The sequence below is a fragment of the Sus scrofa genome, chromosome 1 (genome assembly GCF_054392235.1).
Source record: "Sus scrofa isolate SSC_HxYL_T2T_F1_AM1 chromosome 1, Sscrofa_HxYL_maternal_Yorkshire_Landrace_v2.0, whole genome shotgun sequence".
In the NCBI taxonomy this organism is placed as follows: domain Eukaryota; kingdom Metazoa; phylum Chordata; class Mammalia; order Artiodactyla; family Suidae; genus Sus; species Sus scrofa.
In genome coordinates this window covers 57,516,130-57,530,359 of record NC_139383.1, presented here as the reverse complement: position 1 = coordinate 57,530,359, position 14,230 = coordinate 57,516,130, and the positions used below count along the sequence as shown (strand labels likewise).

Genomic DNA, 14,230 nt, shown 5'->3' with positions numbered 1-14,230 from the left:
AGGGAGCTCCTGGGGCGTCTTTGATGACGCCATTTATCCCACTCATGAGGGCTCCATCCTTACACTCCAGTCACCCCCCAAAGGCCCCACCTCCAAAGACCTTCACACTGGGCATTCCGTCTCCTCATATGCATTTGGAGGGGTGGGAACAAACCACAGCAAAGCGAGAAGTGGGTTTTGCAGTCAGCTAAAGTACTAATCCATTCATCCGTCGACGGGCATTTAGGTTGTTTCCAGGTCTTGGCTGTTGTGAATAGGGCTGCGATGAACATACGGGTGCATGTATCTTTTTCAATGAAATTCTCGTCTGGTTATATGCCCAAGAGTGGGATTGCTGGGTCATATGGTAGTTCTATATTTAGTTTTCTGAGGTATTTCCATAATGTTTTCCATAGTGGTTGTACCAGTTTACATTCCCACCAAGAGTGTAGGAGAGTTCCCTTTTCTCCACAGCCTCTGCAACACTTGTTATTTGTTGACTTGTTAATGATGGCCACTCTAACTGGTGTGAGGTTGTGCTGTGTCTGCATGTAGCCCCTCCCTCTACCTATAAAAGCTCTTACCCACTGACTATCAGTGGAGGAACTGGCCTTTGGACCTGAGTCTGCCCTCCTTCTCCCCATCACCCCCACCAGTTGCCCGACACCGAAATAAATAAACTTTCCTACCCACCAACCTTGCCTCTTTATTGACTTTATAGCTGCAAGCAAGTCAGACCTCACTTTTGGTAACACAGTGAGAAATACAAATTCAAGAATAAGACGTGGCGAGTGACTAGAGCAGCCCTCTCCAGCAGGCGGTGACCAGGCAGCCTTTGTGTTCTCCACGTGTCCACACAAGAGTGTAGCCGCAGAGGAACAAACAAACCTCAGCCTGTGGTTGTCGTCTAGTCACCCCATGTCAGGAGCTATCACCTGAGAGGTAGGACAATAAACTATCAAATGATCCTTTATAAACAAGGTAATTATTCAAACCACCAAGGAGGCCAGGCAGGAGTCAGCTACAAGCTTTGCAGCCCTATCTCCTGTTATTCCCTTTCACAAACTCCGCCTCTGGCCAGCCGGCTTCCTTCTCTCCCCTCTCCCCACTGGGGACTTTGCCTCCCCACCTGCACTCTCCCCCTCCCGCCAGAAACACCCTGCCTGCTGTAGTTCCTGCCCATGGAAATCCAGGCTTAGTTTTCCAGGGCTGTCATAACAAACTGCCACAAACTCGGTGACTTAAAACAGCAGTAATTTATTCTCTCAAGGGTCTGGCGGCCAGAGCTCCAAACTCAAGGTGTGGGCAGGCCTGCTCCTTCTGGAGGCCCTGGGGGAGGATCCCTTCCTGGCCGCCTCCAGCTACGGACAGCCACTGGGTTGCTCAACCATTTTTCCAAAGAAGGGAACATTTACAGGTCCCAGGGATTAGGACATGGACATAGATGTGGGGAGGACCAGCATCCAGCCCTCTACACAGGCCCAGCAGAGCCACCGCTCACCAGGAGCCTTCCCTGGTCTCATTTCCTGAACCTGAAGATGGTTTTTCTGTCCTCTCATAGGTATACACTGCAGCTATGTGCATGGAATCCGACTAGCCTGCTTCTCTTCCTGAGGTGGGCGCTCAGCGGGGAAAGGAGGGGATGATCACATGTCCTTGTCACTGCAGCCACCACACTGTCACACTAACCTTGTCTCCCCTAGCTGAGCATCTCAAGGTTAGGGTCCATGTCTTCCTGACCACAGCTCTTAAAAACAACAGCGGAGTTCCTGTCGTGGCGCAGTGGTTAACGAATCCGACTAGGAACCATGAGGTTGCGGGTTCGGTCCCTGCCCTTGCTCAGTGGGTTAACGATCCGGCGTTGCCGTGAGCTGTGGTGTAGGTTGCAGACGCGGCTCGGATCCCGAGTTGCTGTGGCTCTGGCGTAGGCCGGTGGCTACAGCTCCAATTCGACCCCTAGCCTGGGAACCTCCATATGCCACAGGAGCGGCCCAAGAAATAGCAACAACAACAACAACAACAACAAAAGATAAAAGATAAAAAAAAAAAAAAAAAAAAAACAGGTGCTTAAATGACAACTGATATTCATCAAACAAAAGAATAGATATACCTGAGTCACATGAGATGTGTTGTTGGGTACATTGCTGCTCATCGGGAGGTATCTGTGCTGCCCAGTGCATGGTGGGGAAGGTAAATATTTACAGGGTTCTCACCCATTCAACCAACAGCCTCTATCATTAACACCCATGAAGCTGATTTAATGACCCAGTAGCGGGCTGATAACCACAGTTTGAAAAACATTGACCCAGGTGATCGTTAAGGTTTTTTCTAAATTCTAGCATAACCAACACCTGGAAAAACAAACTGGCATGCAGTTGAATTGTGGTGATCTGATCAAGCAGAAAAGTACAATTAAGAAAGAATGCCTAAATATGTGCAAGGTGCTTGGAAGGCATTGGACAAAATAAAATGTGAACCTTGGGTAGGAAACTTTGGTCGTGCTGTCTGCGGGGAATATATGTGTTAAACAGAAACACAAACCCATTGGACAATACAGGCCACGTAATCCGTGGGTAGCAAGTTGTCCTAAGAGTTCTGGTCATTTTTGGTGGTTTCCTCAGCCCTCATCTTTTGGATCAATTTCCTCATCTCTAAGGCCTACGCAAGTCAACCTCAGCCTCCAGGTCTTCATAAAATCCTCATAAAAATATTTAAAGGTGGCCACACTTTCAGACAGTTTTCAAATTGGGATTAGACACAGAAACTTCCACAGGCCTGCAACCTCCTCATCCCTGCAACCTTCTCATCCCTGCTCACAGTTCCCCAGGCTCTGCTGCATCCCCACCCCCTGCTCTCAGTGGCTGTCCACCTCCCCATCAAATGTCATCCGATACAATCTTAAAGTATTCTCTTTCCTTAAGGACATGCTTATGTTGATCTGGGAAGCCAAAAAGCTTATAATATTTAAAAGGATGAACTTCTAATAATAAAAGTTTAGGCACAAGGGAATGAGGACACAGTTTAAGGAAAATCCATTATGTACCCCTTTCAAAACACACCAACTGGGGAGCCAGCCATCTACCTACTTGAAAGTGAGCCAGCCCAGGCTACAGATCTATCGCTCTACAGGCAGCTGGCATCCTTAATAATGAACAACTTCCTTCTGTTCTGTCAAGAGAAGAGACAAAGACATGATTCAGGGGCACTCAAATTGAATTACTGTCTTTGTTTAAGCCTTCCCTCTCAGATGGAGCTGTCAGCTGCAGCAGCCAGTGCAGGGAGGGGTGAACGCTCTCAAAAGTGAAGCTGGGAGTTCCCGTCGTGGCGCAGTGGTTAACGAATCCGACTAGGAACCATGAGGTCGCGGGTTCGGTCCCTGCCCTTGCTCAGTGGGTTAACGATCCGGCGTTGCCGTGAGCTGTGGTGTAGGTTGCAGACGCGGCTCGGATCCCGAGTTGCTGTGGCTCTGGCGTAGGCCGGAGGCTACAGCTCCGATTGGACCCCTAGCCTGGGAACCTCCATATGCCGCGGGAGCGGCCCAAGAAATAGCAACAACAACAAAAAGACAAAAGACAAAAAAAAAAAAAAAAAAAAAAGTGAAGCTGTTCAAGTGCCCAAGGAGCCAACACATGGGGCTCTGCCTCCACTCCTTGCCCAGCCTTGTGGTTGAGCGAGACTCGAGTCTACCCTGATAAAGTCCCCACCAACGTTAGCAACCAAACCACCTCTAGAACAGAACTTTCAAACTGCAGGTCATGCAGGCCCATTTGTGGGTCATGAAAATAAGTTAGTGAGTCATAAGCAGCATTTTAGAGAATGAAACAGCACTGAAAATATCAGAGCATGATGGACGTGTTTTGGGAAACAACTATTTTCATGTGTGTGTGTGTTTTGATGGGTATGTGTACCTAATGGGTGACTATTGTAAAATAGACTTCTTCTAATGAGTCACAGTCAAAAGTCTGAAGCCACTATTCTTGAGTAAATGAATCAGGTATTCAATCCAAAGAAATAAATAATAAAAACATAACCTACGTTTCTTTTTGGAATGCCAATAATTACCAAAAGTACCTTGGACAGTGTCCACAAACCGAGCCAGCCTTTCCTGAGGATAGTTCTGGGGTTTGAAGATGTATTTTCAGAAATCTGAGAATTCTTGATGAGATATTTACATTTTGTGTTCCTAATATAACCTAGCAGAATCCTACGGGGCCTTCCCAGGACGGACCTCTCTGCCATACCCTCTGTTGTAGCTCCTTTCTGAAGCACCTAGAGAACAGGATCAGATATACATTTCCTGAGTTGTTTTACAGATGTTAAAACCACCACCAAATGGAAGAAACAAACTACTTTATGATTATGGACGCCTAAGGATTGATGATGTTAACCATCCTGTTACCTCAACATCAACCAATCAGAGAATTAATTGTACATGAGCCGACACACACCCTGTGACCCCTCTCCCTCGCTGGGTTTTAAAAATGCTTTGCTCTCCTAAAGCATCAGAAATAAAAGCAAAAATAAACCAATGGGACCTAATCAAACTGATAAGCTTTTGTACAGTAAAGGAAACCAAAAAGAAAACAAAAAGACAACTTACAGAATGGGAGAAAATAGTTTCAAATGATGCAACTGACAAGGGCTTAATCTCTAAAATATACAAGCAACTTATACAACAGCAAAAAAGCCAACAACCCAATGGAAAAATGATCAGAAGACCTGAAGAGACATTTTTCCAAAGAAGATATACAGATGGCCAACAAACACATGAAAAAAATTCTCAACATCACTGATTATTAGAGAAATGCAAATCAAAACTACCATGAGGTACCACCTCACACCAGTCAGAATTGCCATTATTAATAAGTCAACAAATAAATGCTGGAGAGGGTGTGGAGAAGAGGGAACCCTCCTGCACTGTTGGTGGGAATAATGTAAGTTGGTAAAACCACTGTGGAAAACAGTATGGAGATACCTTAGAAAACTATACATAGAACTACCATATGGCCCAGCAATTCCACTCTTGGGCATATATCTGCACAAAACTTTCCTTGAAAAAGACACATGCACCCGCATGTTCATTGCAGCACTATTCACAATAGTCAAGACATGGAAACAACCTAAATCTTCGTGACAGATGACTGGATTAGGAAGATGTGGTATATACACACAATGGAATACTACTCAGCCATAAAAAAGAACAAAATAATGCCGTTTGCAACAACATGGATGGAACCAGAGACTCTCATGCTGAGTGAAGTCAGAAAGAGAAAGACAAATACCATATGATTTCACTTATATCTGGAATCTAATGTATGGCACAAATGAACCTTTCCACAGAAGAGAAACTCCTGGACTTGGAGAACAAACTTGCGGTTGCCAAGGGGGAGGGAGGGGGAGTGGGATGGATTGGGATTTTGGGGTTAACAGATGCAGACTATTGCCTTTGGAATAGATAGGCAATGAGATCCTGCTGTATAGCACTTGGAACTATGTCTGGTCACTTGTGATGGAGCACGATAATGTGAGAAAAAAGATTATATACTTTTATGTATAACTGGGTCACCATGCTGTACAGTAGAAAATTGACAGAACATTGTAAACCAGCTATAATGAAAAAATAAAATAATTTGAAAAAAAAAAAAAAACACTTTGCTGATTTAGAATGGATAAGCAATGACGTCCTATTGTACAGCACAGGGAACCATAGCCAATCTCTTGGGATAGACAATATAAGAAAAGGAATGCTTGAGGTTCCCGTTGTGGCTCAGGGGTTAACGAATCTGATTAGGAACCATGAGGTCACAGGTTCAATCCCTGGCCTTGCTCAGTGGGTTAAGGATCCAGCATTGCTGTGAGCTGTGGTATAGGTCTCAGACTCGGCTCAGATCCCACATTGCTGTGGCTCTGGCATAGCTCCAATTAGATCCCTGGCCTGGGAACCTCTATGTGCTGCAGGTTTGGCCCTAGAAAAGGCAAAAAAAAAAAAAAAAAAAAAGAAGAAGAAATAAAAGGAATGTCGAGATTCCCATTTGTAGCTCAGCAGGTTATGGGTCCAACTAGTATCCATGAGGATTCAGGTTCAACCCCTGGCCTCGCTCAGTGGGTTAAGGATCCGGCATTGCCGTGAGCTATGGCTACGGTGTAGGTTGCAGACACAGCTCAGGTATGGTCTTGCTGTGGTTGTGGCATAGGCTGGCAGCTGCAGCTCTGATTTGACCCTTAGCCTGGGCGCTTCCATATGCTGTGGGTGCAGCCATAAAAAGCAAAAAAAAAGAAAGAAAAGGGATACATATATATGTATGACTGGGTCACCATGCTGTATAGGAGAAATTGTCACAACACTAAATCAACTATATTTTAATACTTTAAAATATACATATATGTAAAATAAAATAAAAAGCTTTGTTAAAACCCTTTAGGAAAGCCTGGGATATTTGGAGTCTGAGCGCCCCTCAACCCCAGTCCCCTGTTCCCCTTGCCCAGCCCTGCCATAAAACTTTCTCTGCTCCAAACCTAGACATTTCAGTTTGTTTGACCTCACTGTGCATTGGGCACATGAACTTGGGTTCAGTAATACTAATGAGAAGCTGAAGTGGTCATATCGGGAATCATCTGACTGTCGCCCTCATTATTGTGTTAGGTCATGTGGTTTAAATGTTCATGACTGCATTTGTGTTTATCATCAAATGCAGGTGGCTGGATTGCTGAGAACCACTCAGAAGCAGACTTTATCTAGCAATGCTGTATGAGACATGTGAAGGCCAGGCCAGGTCACGGCATGCTGGGCAGAGGGGTCTCAGTCACCTAACAGAGACAGTGGGTAGGAGAACTGTGTTATCAACAAGCAACTCATAGCACAGGCCTGCTGAGCCAGGAACCTGGGCCACAGCTCTCACTACGAAGTCCAGGAGCAAACACTGTGGATCCCATCTTTGCATACACCAACGGGCAACAATTTCTTCATGGTAAATGTAAAAGTAAGTGCAAGGAAGTGAATGATCTTCACAAAAAAACAGAATAAAAGGACTAACCTACTGTTTTGCAAGTTATATAGCTAATTTTGTGTACATTTCCTGTCATGTTGCTGGAGCTATTTTTTTCTTCCACTGTGCCTAGAAGTTAAATTTGGTTGGAGGGGCAAAGAGCATGAGGACTACATTTAATGGTTCTACATCACATCATCCCACACATAAACAGTTCCTGATCAATGGAGAGGAGTTGGAGCACAGAAAATATCACATGCAGGTGAACTACCTTGCTTTTTCGACTGTGGATGCTTTATCAAAGCTGTTTTGTGGCTACTTCATTTCCTTTTTTTTTTTTTTTTTGCCATTTCTTTGGGCCGCTCCCATGGCATATGGAGGTTCCCAGGCTAGGGGTCGAATCGGAGCTGTAGCCGCCGGCCTACGCCAGAGCCACAGCAACGCGGGATCCGAGCCGTGTCTGCAACCTACACCACAGCTCACGGCAACGCCGGACTGTTAACCCACTGAGCAAGGACAGGGACCAAACCCGCAACCTCATGGTTCCTAGTCGGATTCGTTAACCACTGCGCCACGACGGGAACTCCATTTCCTTAATTATGTTTGCCCAGAGCAATACTGTATGAGTTTATGTTCCCAATTATTGGGAAGGGGAGGTCCCAGAGCACATAGGATGTTAGAAGGAAGCCAAGCTGAGTTTTTTAATTCAGCTGAGAAAAGCTGGTAGGAGTGAATACTGAGAAATGAGAAAATACGGCAGTACGTATCTAAAGCCTCTAACGATCCAGAAATTCCACTTTTAGGAACCAATGGAAAAGTAGTAACTCTGGAGGTCAGAAAAGATCAAGTTGCAAGAAAGCCAGGGGTGGGTTAGCAGAGATGGCACAGTCACATAATGATGGTGATGCTGATGAGATGATGCCACCTCACGACACCGAGTGCCTACTTATGCAAGGCTCTATTCTAAGCACCCAACATCTATCTCCTCATTTAATTCTCAAACCAGACCAATGTGTGGGTATTACTATCCTCTCCACTTTACAGAAGAGTAGATGGAGGCACTGCAGCAGTTAAATAACTTGCCCAGCTACCAAGGAGCAAGATCCCAAATCCAACTCTAGCGTCTGTGCTCTTGGGCACTGTCCTCTAAATGGATTACCAGGAGTCAGGTAAAATGATGGAAGATCTATGTGATAGAAACGTGTTCATGAGATCGTGTGATGTAAACAAAGCAAGTTACAAACTATCATATACTGTAACCTCATTTTTGTAAAATTTTAAAGAATGGCAGAATATAGATCAAAATGTAGTAATTACAGGTAATTTTTATGTATTTGAATTTTCTTTAGATGAATTATTTTTTTCAATTGAAAACAACACATCAATTGAAAAACATGTTCCAGGTAATCTTACACTTTAGTCACTAAGATTGCACGTAGGTTACAACATCACAGCCAGTTTCTGGTGAGGATTAGTCACTCATCTTTCTATTGCTTTTTGCACAAAGATAAGTCTGAGAGAAGCTTTCTTGTGGGACTTTGATTTAATAGCACTTGACTGTCAAATAAAAATTTAATCACACCAAACTATCTAAGAATTCAGACTCCCCAGGAATCTTCATTCCAGCCCGAATCCCTTTCTGCCTCTGGTCTGGCCTCTGACAACAGGCGGGTGCATCTGCAAGCAACACGTGCCTCCACGATGACTCCCTTCCCAATAGACGTGACAGTGCCACTAGCTAGGCGGTGCGCTGAGATGGCTGTCCACACGGAAAAGTCCAGGGTCCTGGAGGCCAGCCCTCTTTTTCCCTTTGAGGAGAGGAGGACATGAAGGACAACCTAAAGCCAACCAAAACACCCAGACTGGCTCCCTACCTGTTTTTCCTGTGCTTAGAGCAGGGAACTCCCCCGGCCACAAAGCTCTGAATCTGAGATGGCAGGACATGAGTGTCCTGATCCAGCACAACTGGGTCTGACCTCACTTCCAGCAACACAGCACTTATCGCCAAATGTGAGATACAGACACCAAGTGTAATAATAATAGTTCAACACCGTTCTGGACACTTTCAATGCTCTGCTAGAGAACTTGAGAGAAACTGAGCTGAAAGAACCTCAGGGATCATCGGGTTCAGGGTCTCTCAGAGGGGGTACCACAGGCATTAAGGGTGGGCCAATTCTCCCCTGGGCCAGTGGCATTTCAGGATTTTTAGTATGGGGGCTCTTAACCATTAGTGCCCCCCAGGGCACTTCCCAGGGCCTCTGTAGGGATACTGCCACCCCAGTCAGTAACCACTGACCTGGTCCATTAGTCATTTACCCAAGGCCACCTAAGCAGCTAGAGTCAGATCCCCTGTCTCTTAACACTTAGTTTTGTGTTCTTTCCATTGCACCAGACTCCCCCAATTATACTCACTAGAGCATAAAACACCTAAAAATTAAGAACAGACTTCACACTTACTAATAGCATTTATGGCTTCTGGCCTGATTGTGTGAACCTTTCTTTCAATCTTGTTGTGGGTATTCCGATTTGGAAGCATAATTCTATTACTATAATTCCTCTAAAAGGACAAAAGAGAGTCTGAATAACCTCCAATCAATCGATATTCAAGGCTTCAGGATGCAATGTATACGGAACTCATACTGCGAAGATTATCTATACCAGAGAGAGATCTGGAGACGTCTGCACTTTATTAAGAAAATGCAGGCAGTCAGGGAAGTGAGTCCTACATAGGATAGCTTTTACCAAATAAAACCATTTACTTCAAGGTTTTTTCAAGTCTAGAATCTCTCACTCAACCTAGCACCCACTCTGAATGTAAAATCTAAACTTACATTTAAAATAATTCCTTACTAGTTCTTAAAGGACTTGTAAGAAAATCAGTCCAAAGCACGACACTGCCAACTGAAAAAAAATGCACAATGTGAGAGCTATGAGTTCAGTTTTATTTGGGGATTTACTGAGGACAATGGCCTGGGGGACAGCATCCGAGAGCTCTGAGGAACTGCTTTGAAGAGGATGGGGGGTCAGTATATATATATGATTTTGGTGACGGGGGTACAGGCAGTCAAGCACACATCCCAACAGTAGGCTGTTGCTAGGCACAAGGAGCAGAGGTCTCCGTTAATGACTTTAGTGCTTTTCTAAGTATGAGAATATGCAAGAATCTGGGTTCACAAAATTTTCTCCTAAAATTATCTAACTCTCTGAAGGCCCATTCTGCCAGTTTTTCCCAGAGTACAGAGTGCTTCATTCCTGACCTCCGTTCTTAACTCTTCTCAGGGTGTGTTAAAGGTCAGCAACTGCAGTGGCTAATGAACTAATCCTTGTAGAGCTAGATGGTGAGTGACATTCTTCAGCTGGCACATAAAAATTTTATCATTCACGCGATAACTTTAGGACACTAGCACTATGTAAACTCTTTCAATGAAGTTTCAGGGAGAGAAAAACCCCCAAACTTCAGCACCTTCATTTTTTGATACATAGAATTCTTCTAGTGGTGTATAATTTTTCCTTCACTTCTCTAACTTGTAAAGCACATAGTGATACTCCTTTTATGAGCCACACAATTTATCATCACCACAGGAACAGGGAGGGAGGACGACAGAAGGTAAGGAAGTTAGAGACAGAGAGAAAGAGAGAGGGGGCACCAGCCCACAAACTCCAGAAAGACAATGCCAAAAATAATGCTACAGAAATTTCAGGTAAAATTCAAAAAGTACTCCGAAACTATCATCCAGCATTAGATCTTGTATGTACACATACATGTGGGCAAACCTGATTGCTTCTTTTCTTACACCAAATCAATGATCACTTAGGACCATTCCTTTTCATTTCAAAAACCTTCACAGAACCTCAATCTACATTCAAGATGTGTGTGGTCCAGAGACTACTCCCACTGCATGTAGATGGGAGAAATTTCCAGTCCACAGTCACCGTCTCAGACAGCAGTTTTACAGCGGAGCCGATCCAGGACTTACCTCTGCAGCCAGGATGGCCTGCATCTCGCCGGGTGAAGCCTGCAGGCAGCTGTCCAAGGCTGGGGCTCCGTGTGGTCGTGTGGTCAGAGGGAAAGCAGGAAGGTCTTTGAATCAGCCCCGGGCCCTCTCATCATTTACATGTCAATGGTCAAACCGAAGCTCCCCTACCCGGCCCCTTCAGGCAGCCAGACCCTAGGTTTGGTCCTTCTCCCTTTCCACTGGGCCTTGAAGCTGCTGGCTGCCAGCAGGCATTTGGCAAACTCATTCTGAGGGATTTGTCACCCTCTTCGGAGCCCTGAACCTAGGTAAACACATCATAGGCTTTTCAAATTATCTGAGAACACCACGCTGGGAGAGATGAATGCTTTAGATAAGACCAACAAAATCAGAATTCCGAAAGGGGCCTGGCTTGAAAAAATGAGCTGAAAGGAAGAGTTCAGAGAAATAGAGGTTCCCTCTTAATTTAGGCTCAGAGAGTAATTGCTCTGGGGTTTTAGCTTGTTTACAAGTCAATGAGACATCGGAGTGATGCCAGAAACAAACAAAGGAACAAACGTAACAATTTTAGGATTCTGTATCAGAAAGACAGTACTGAGAACCAAGGGGGATGGGGAAGAATGAGCGGCTGGTCTGCTTACTACTCTACAGAGGAGGGTGGGTAACCAGGAGGGCAGAAATCCTAGGAATCCTGTCCTACCAGGAAGAACTGATCTGGGCAGGTGGGGGGTGGGGAATGGCCATGCACAGTGTGGGAGGGGCACAAAGAGTACATTTATTCTGGGGGCTCCAGACAGCAGAACAAAGGGCTGATGATCGGTCAGAGGCAGCATCTGCATGAGCTCCGGGGAATTTTCTCACAATGAAAAACATTGGTCCCCAAGTCTAGTCAGCTGCAAGAGCGCATTCCTGCTGGGCCCCCTCCCCCTACAGCAGGTGCTGGGGAAGGCCCCCAGGCCCGCCTGGGGGAGGCTGCCTTCTCGGACTTCCTTAGCCTCTGATGTGAGAAGACCACCTTGAGGACAGGTTCTTGGGATCTTTCAAGCTGGAAGCAAGATGACTAAGAAAAATATGGGTTTAGGAGGAGTTCCCGTTGTGGCTCAGCAGTAACACACCCAACTAGTATCCATGAGGATACGGGTTCGATCCCTGGCCTTGCTCCCTCCTTACTGTGGCTGTGATGTAGGCCGGCGGCTACAGCTCCGATGGGACCCCCTAGCCTGGGAACCTCCATATGCCTTGGGTGCGGCCTTAAAACAACAAACAAAAAATAAAAATATGGATTTAAAAAGTGGCATAATCTGTGTAACGTACAAAGATTGATTTCTCTTGGGATGAGGCCACTCTTATAAAGCTAAAAAACAGTCCAAGCATTAGTCATTTCTGAAATTACAAAATGCAGATCCATGACCCATTTATTACGGTTTGAAAATGGCAAGGTTGGCTTCCATTCCCTTAAATTCCTTTTCCTTTCTCTCCCCATTTCTCAAAAAAGCTGCTGATATAATTTGGGTCACTTACAGCACTTACGTTTACAAAGTGTTTTACGGTCAATTGAATCTTATGAATATTTCATAGGACAGGATCTCTGCTGGTTCAGGACTTAGCAGCAGAGGAAAGGAGGGAGTTCTAGGGAATGCCTTCACAGTGTCTCTGCAGGGGACCACGTGACCTCCAACGGTGTCCGCCTCACGAAGAGCAATGGTTAAAAAAAACTCTGAGCTTATTACCTCTCCGCCTATGTTGTGAGAATCACGAGAACTGCTCTGACCCACACTGCCCCCTGGCACTGTTCTGGGTACAAAGCAGACTCAGAGGAGACTTCAAGCATCTTCAAGTAGTAGAACCAGCAGCAAAACCACCAGCCTCAGCACATCATCTCATGATATTACTACAAAACAGCTACCGATTCTTACTTCTCTAAAGTCAGCAGAGAAAATGCACAAGACGTGTATACAAAATTTTAGTAATTACCACAAATCGCCCTCCCAAGAGATTTCACTAATTTATACTCACACCAGTATCTTATGGAAGAGCTCATTCTCCTACCTGTCCAGCATGGACATAATCAGTCTCTATTTCATGCTTTGCTTATCTTTGAGTACTTGATAGACCAAAAAAAAAAAAAAAAATCTCATTTTTGCTTACTTTTGTATCTCACTTATCATTACCTTTTTTAAATGCCAGAGAAAAAATGTGGAGAAACATCCTAAATTGCTGACCATGGCTGTTCATCTTGTGGGGCAGGAACATAAGAGACTCAAACTTTATACATTATGTGCTTCTGCAGTGTTTAAAATATGTATAACTTTGCTTTTTTTCTGATTGCAAAAGTAAGGTTTGTTGGTTTTTTACTTTTTAGGGCCGCACCTGTGGCATAAGGAATTTCCCAGGAGAGGGGCTGAATTGCAACTACAGCTGCCAGCCAGAGCAATGCCAGATCCAAGCAGTGTCCATGACCTATACTGCAGCTCACGGCAATGCCAAATCCTTAACCCACTGAGTGAGACCAGGGATCGAACCTGCATCTTTACCGACACTATGTCAGGTTCTTAACCTACTGAGCCACAATAGGAACTCCAAGGGTTTTTTTTTCCTTTAATTTTTTAAAAAATTTTAATTGTTTTGCTTTTTAGGACCTCATCCGAGGCATATGAATGTTCCCAGGCTAAGGGTTGAATCAGAGCTTGTTTAGCGACCGGCCTACGCCACAGCCACGTCAGATCCGAGCCACATCTGTGACCTACACCACAGCTCATGGCAACACCAGATCCTTACCCCACTGATTGAGGCCAGGGATCGAATCCGCATCCTCATGGTTCCTAGTCAGGTTCATGTCCACTGCACCACGATGGGAACTCAAGTTTTTTTTTCTTAAAGTAACTAGTGAGTGGGACATTTTTTTAAAAATTACATTGCTGTTTACTGTTTATTCCGTGTCAATCAATTAAGCAAGGCACCCTTCGGGGGTAGAGAACACAAAACTGATTCAGGTGAGTCCTTGTTCCTTGATGCTCAACTATCTGGTTGAGTCAATAAAATGTAGTCACACTCACTTTTAAAATGAAAACGACAATAATACAAGGCTTGTTAGCAAACTCTTCTCTCACTGGGACAGAACACCATCACTCCTGACCTGGCTCCTTCATGCACCCATGTGCCCAGCTTGTCACCATGATTGCGGGGTTCTGTCACTCTAGTACAGTAGGTAGGCCACCAACATAAGTAGGATTTAGAGTCTGGCAGAGGGTGGAGGGCAGGAGTCATTTTGAAAGAAGCTTGGAATAGAAC

General features: G+C 44.9%; 1 protein-coding gene across 14 annotated transcripts in view; it reads right to left on the bottom strand.

Moving 5' to 3' along the window:
• The window catches only part of ANKRD6 (ankyrin repeat domain 6), a 208,621-nt gene that overhangs the window by 132,054 nt on the left and 62,337 nt on the right, over positions 1–14,230 (bottom strand). The window contains exon 1 of one of the 14 annotated variants that reach the window (XM_021089994.2): positions 10,943–11,800. The exons of 11 other annotated variants lie outside the window; for them this stretch is intronic. The gene's annotated coding sequence lies outside the window, so the exon portion shown is untranslated. Of the gene's footprint in view, positions 1–10,942; positions 11,801–14,230 lie in introns of those variants that run through there. 2 more of the 14 variants (XM_084960158.1, XM_084960181.1) reach the window with 2 other exon arrangements.